Below are 6,778 nucleotides of genomic sequence, written 5' to 3'. Positions count from 1 at the left end.
CCTTCCCATCTTTTCCTTCAAATGCTCTCCAATGGATCTTCTGGTACAGGGTCAGGTTCCCTTTTTGGCCAGGGACCTTGCCCTCTGATAGATCTTCTGCTACAGGATCAGTGCCCCTTGCTGGCCAGGAATCTCGCTGACAAAAAGCCTACCTTGCTGCAGGCAGGCTATTGAAACAAAGGAACTCCCTTCTGCCTGGTTGCACTCACCACCTTGTCCCAGCACCCAAACAGGCTGAGCTGGGAGATTTTATGGCCCTGAGGAAGGGAGGAAGAAGGCAAGGGGTTCCTGGGTGAAAGCTGGGATGAAATAGGAGAAGAGAGGGCGTAGCAGGGTGAAGCAGCCCCTGCAGAATGACCAAGGAGTTAAGGGTGTCGGGAAATGTTTGTGCTCCATTGCCGGGCTTCTGCTGCGGGTCAGGAGCACACTTACCCCTCTGATGGATCTTCTGCTACAGGATCAGTGCCCCTTGCTGGCCAGGAATCTCGCTGACAAAAGGCCTACCTTGCTCTTGAAATAATTTCTTAATAATAGCTTGAATGTATGGAGAATGAACGTTCCAGACAATATACTATTTTAATAACAGCATAACCTTATATTAAAGCAATATGCAGCATATCTGAGTCATTCACTACTGTATAACCAATCTTTCTAAGCCTTTGTTGGATAGTGTATGTGTTACCCTCACCAAGGTTGCAGGGTCTGTTTCAAGGTGATTCATTGCTGTGACTGTCAATTTCTTCTTGACCCAGGCCTTTCCCACTTAGCAGGTTGAGCATCCTTACAGCATGGAAGCTGGCCTCCCTCAGAGCAAGGCAAGGCAGCATATGTAATGTCTCTTACAACATCACCTTGAAACTCACACGCCATCACCACCGCCACTCTTTTGGTCACGGTGGCTGTCACAGGATGTGGGGCATGTGATTACTATGTTTTTATGAGTAAGAAGCTTCTATTCTAAAGATCCTGACACAATCCTAATGTCAAATATTCTTCCACCTGTCCTCATCAGTCTACTCATTATTGCTGGATTATGTGTTCCAACTTAAGTTTCAGAATATGTTATAAAAATTATAGACAGTTTGACAATGAATAAGTATACCTACACAATGAATATCTAAATATATGATCTTCTATTAAGTATTTAATTATTCTGCTAGCAAAATTATGTGTTCAAAAGATATTATGGAACTGGAGAGAAGGCTCAGAGCTTAAGAGCGTTTGCAGAGAACACAGATTTGGTTTCCAAAACTCATTGGTTGCTCACAATTATCTTTAACTCAAGTTCCAGAGGATTTGAAAAGTGTCTGCAGGTACCAAATGTACATGTGGTACACATCCATACATGCAGGCATACTCATAAAATAAATAAATCTTTAGAAATGTGTTGTGTTCATTTTAATCACTCCTGATAAAGCTCTCCATATTTGTCGGGGGAGTAGTTTCTTTTGTCATTTTCTGGATGTGTATGTGTGTTTGGTTAGTGTACATGAATGAATATGTATTCATATGTATGTGCAGGTGCATGTTCACCTATGTGTGTTTGGAAGCCTGAGTTTGATATGTAGAGCCTTTCTATATCACTCTCTGCCATATTTATTGAAGCTGGATCTCTCAAGACCTCCAGGATAGTTGATATGTGGCTGGTCTGCTATGCACTTTGCTCTGGGATTCTGTCTCTGCCTTCCCAGAAGGCTGGAATCACAGGTGGGTCAGTGCTCTCAGAGATTTACTTGGGCTCTGAGAACACAAACTGGTCCTCACACTTGCACAGCCAGAGTTTTATTCATCTGGGCATCATTCTTCTCCCTGAATATTCTTATTTCTCTTCTACAAAGGATGACAATATACTCTGTTGTGGGATAATCTTTTTGTACACTCTGAAGATGTGTCATTCTGATTGGCCAATAGCTAGGCAGAATTTTCAGGCACATAAGATGCTGGGAAGAAACAGAAGGAGTCACCAGGACTGCAGAGGGAGCAAGATTTGTTGGAGGACAGGTAAAGCCATGAGCCATTTGGCAACGCATATATTATAGAAACAAGTTAATTTAAGTTGTAAGAGATAGCACTCAGGCAGCAGAGGCAGGCAGATCTCTATGAATTTGAGGCCAGCCTGGTCTACAAGAGCTAGTTGCAGGCAAGGTTCTAAAACTACAACAAAACCCTGTCTCAAAAAAAAAAAAAAAAGAAAAAGAAAAAGAAAAAAAAGAAAGAAAGAAAGTTAGTAACAAACCTAAGCTATGCCCAGCTTTTAAAATTAATAATAAGTCTCCGTGTCATTACTGGGGAGCCGGCAGTCCTGACGAAAAGGTTCAACTACAATATTTTATGATCTTTGTTACTGTAATTTATTTGAAATGAAATTAATATTATTCTAATTACTGGAGATAAATATGGTAGTAGCTAATATAGAATTTATAATAAATTGTGACTGAAAAATGATAGTGCTAATTATTTTCTTTTGTGCTTAGATTCATCCCAGTTGACAGTGTGGATTTAAAAAACTACGCCTTAGGTTTTAAACATGAGTTTACTTGAGCAACTTCTACTAAACAAACACACAAAATTAGTCTATGTTGATTACACAGGAGATAAACAATGCCTTAGAATACAAAGGCCTTTTATTCTGTAAATGGAGGGAGATGCTGTAGATTAGTTTGAATTTCTGGAATACATTAAAGATGCCTCTCCTCCCCCCAATAACAGCTTTTTTTCGCCCAATATCATCCCAAATTGTACTTATAGTGAGAGATCTTGTTTGTGGCGCTGTGTAATTGAAGTTTTACTTATCAGCCTGATATGCTATTCCCCTTTTAGACACAAAGATTCCACTCAACACCCCTTCATTACAAAAGTCCTGACAAGATCAGGGATACAAGAGACACACTTTAACACAGTAAAGGCAGTTTACAACAGGCCCATAGCTGGCAGCAACTTAAATGGAGAGAAACTCAAAGCAATTCCACTAAAATCAGGAACAAGACAAGGTTGTTCACCCTCTCCATACCGATTTAATATAGTATTTGTATCAGAAGACAGAAAGATCTCCCATTCTGTTAGATCAGTGGGATTAATATCATTTTTAAAACATGCCATCCTACCAAAAGCAATCTACATACTCAATGTAATCCCTGCCAAAACTCCAACACAATTCTTCACAGATCTCAAAAGGACAATTTTCAACTTCATATGGAAAACAAAAAGCAGGATAAATAAAAGCAATTCTGAATAGCAAAAAAAATTGCTGAAGGCATCACCATCCCCAACTTCAAACTGTACTACAAAGTTATAAATAATAAAAACAGCATGGTATTGGCACAAACCCAGACATATTGATCAAAAGAAGTGAATTAAAGACCCATACACAAATCTACACACCTATGAACACCTGATTTTTGATAAAGAAGCCAGAAACACATACCAAAAAAAACAAAAAAACAAAAAAAAAACCACCATCTTCAATCAATGGAGCTGGTCACACTGCATGTAGAAGAATCCAAATATTTACCACCTTGCACAAAACTCAAGTCTGAACTGATCAAAGACCCCAACATAAAACCAGATACACTGATCTGATAGAAGTGAGGAATAGCCTTGAACTTATTAGCACAGGAGAAGACTTTCTGAAGAGAACACTATTAGCACAAATACTAATTAATAAATGAGGCCTCATGAAGCTGAGAAGTTTCTGGCATCCTACAGATGGGGAAAAAATTTACCAACTACACATCTGATAGAGGGACAATATCTAAAATAGATTAAGAACTCAAAAATCTAGACATCAAGAAAAAAAGTCACCTAAATTCAAAATGGGGTACAGATCTGAACAGAGAACTCTCAAAACAGAAAGTTCAAATGGCTGAGAAACACTTAAAGGAATGTCCAATATCCTTAGTCATCAAAGAAATGAGAATCAAAACTGCTTTGAGGTTTCATCTTACACCTGTCAGAATGGCTAACATTCACTCGTGCTGGTGAGGATGTGGCATGAGGGAGACACGTCTCCATAGCTGGTGGCACTGGAAATTTGTACAGTCACTATGGAAATCAGTGTGTGGCTCCTCAGGAAAATGGGAATCAATCTACCTCCAGAACCAGCAGTACATATTCCCAAAGGACACTTCATCCTACCAGAAAGACACTTAGTCAACCATGTTCATTGCCTCTTTAATCATAACAGACAGAAATTGGAAACAATCTAGATGTTCGTCAACATAAGAGCATATAAAGAAAATGTGGTATATTTACACAGTGGAATATTACCCAGACATTTATTTAAAAGCTGGAATCATGAAATTCTCAGGTAAATGGGTGAAACGAGAAAAACTATCCTGAGTGAGGTGTCTGTATTAGTCAGGGTTCTTTAGACTAACAGAACTTAGAGAATGAATCTCTATATACAGAAAGGGCATTTATTAAAATGACATTTTGGCTGTAGTCCAGCTAGCCCAACAATGGTTGGCCATTAATAGAAAGTCCAAGAATCCAGTAGTTGTTCAGTTCCCAAGACTGGATGTCTCAGCTGATCTTCAGTAGACACTGCAATCCTGAAGAAGTAGGCTTTAATGCCAATGAAGGAATGGACTTGCTAGCAAGGTAAGAGCAAGCAGGCAAAAGCAAAAACTTCCTTTTTCCATGCCCTTCTATAGGTTTCCAGCTCAGATTAAAGGTACACTTTCCCAGTTCAAATGATCCCTATTAAGGAAATACCTTTCTCCAGATCAAATTATCTAGATTAAAGATGTATTTTTCATGCCTCAAGACCCGAATTAGAAGTGGACCTTCCTACTTCAAATTAAACAAAGCCCCTCTCAGATGTGACCCCCATTTGAGGATTTTAGTTTCTTCCAGATGTAGTCAACTTGACAACCAAGAATAGCAATCACAGTATCTCCAGACCCAGAAAGACAAATATGTCATGCATTTGCTTCTATGTGGGTATTAGCTCTTAAGTATATGGTAACCAAGCTACAATCTATAGAACCACAGAAGTTGGGTATAGAGTAAGGGACTAGTGGGTACAGATAGATGTCATTAAGAAAGGGAAATAGAATATGTAGTTATGGATGAATGGAGTATGAAATTGGAACAGGAAGATAAAATGAAGAGGGGAGTGTAAAGAGAAATGAGGACAGGAATACCAGAGAGACATCTAAAATCAAAAATGGAAATCTAATACAGTAGAAACTTCCTAAAATATATACATATATGAAAGCAATATAAATAAAATTACCAAATGCTGGGAGAGACAAAGTCCCAACTAGAAATATTTTGTCACCAAACGAAGCTTCCAGTACTAGGAATAGGTTACATCTAATTGAGTCATTGGTCAAAGGGATCCCATGGAAACCCCCCACCAAACAACCTAGTTGCTCTCCCCAAACTGACAGCAAGGTTCTATTGCTGAAGATAACACCGATACCACCTATATAACTCATTGAACATACAGAAGTAAAACTCATGTCTGCAAAGAACCTTCATCCCCTATGTGCTAGAGTTTTTGATACCAACCCAGCAACAAAATCTTTGCTCTACAATGATAGCCTACCTGCAAGATACGATAACGCAATGGGTACCACAAAGCTTGTGAGAGTATGATGTGGGATGTCCGTTTATATATGTGTTGTTTTTACTGGTTGATGAATAAGGCTGTTTCAGCCAATGGCTTAGCAGAATAAAGCCAGGTGGGAAATCCAGAGAGAGAGAGAGAGAGAGAGAGAGAGAGAGAGAGTAGGCAGAGTCAAGGAGACACCATGTAGCTGCAGAAGTAGAAAGATGCTAGAACATTACTGGTAAGTCAAAGCTTCGTGGCAATACATAGATTAATTTAAAAAATGGGTTAATTTAAGTTGTAAGAGCTAAGGAATATGCCCAAGCCATTGGCCAAACAGTGTCATATTTAATATATTTTCTATGTGATTATTCAGGTCTGGGAGGCCAGGAAATAAAATGGTCTCCATTTACATAATGGTGCCCAATATTCAGCAACGTACATCCACCTAAAACCTAAGAAAGCTTTTTAAAAAAGCACATCTAGACCCACAAAAAAAGGAGGAGTCAATTGCAGCTTTCAGGTAACCACATATTTTCAAATAGGCTCTGCTTGCTGGCATTGACCAGAGGCATGGCTTCTTTAAGAAATGACTTCCTGGCTCATACTGGTAGCATAAACGGCTCTGGCTCTTTCAGGGGATCCTGCGATGGAGCGCTTAAATGGGGTTTATGAGCAGCATGCTATTAGTTGCTTAAAGGTGACATAGACGTGCTGCATCCCTGGAGATGGATCAGTGAGCATGGCTCACAGGGGCAGTGAACATAGCTTTGCTGTGTTGACCAGGGTGGAGTCAACAGTCTGACTACTCTAGGTGAAGAGATTGGAGCACTGTGCATTTATATGCATGTTGTTTTGCTATCTCCTCTACCCACAGTCCTTGTGTGGCAGTTTGAATAAGAATGTCTCCCCATAGTCTCAGGCTTTTGAATACTTAGTCTTCAGTTCGTGGTACTGTCTGGAGGAGTTTAGGAAGTATAACCTTGCTGAAGGAAGTGTGTCACCAAGTCTGGGCTTTGACAGCTTAAAGGCTTACCCTACTCCCAGCTGCAATTCAAGCACTAAGCATCTTATCCTTGATTCTATGCCTGCCACCTGCTGTCATGTCTCGATGCCGTGATGGGCTTTTGTCCATCAGAATCCTAAGTCCAAATCAACCCTTCCTTATACAGGTTACTTTGCGCCATGGCATTTTATCACAGCAATACAAAAGTAACTAGCATA

This window comes from Myodes glareolus, chromosome 12 (assembly GCF_982192425.1).
Source record: "Myodes glareolus chromosome 12, mMyoGla1.1, whole genome shotgun sequence".
In the NCBI taxonomy this organism is placed as follows: domain Eukaryota; kingdom Metazoa; phylum Chordata; class Mammalia; order Rodentia; family Cricetidae; genus Myodes; species Myodes glareolus.
Note: the sequence above shows the minus strand (reverse complement) of the source record.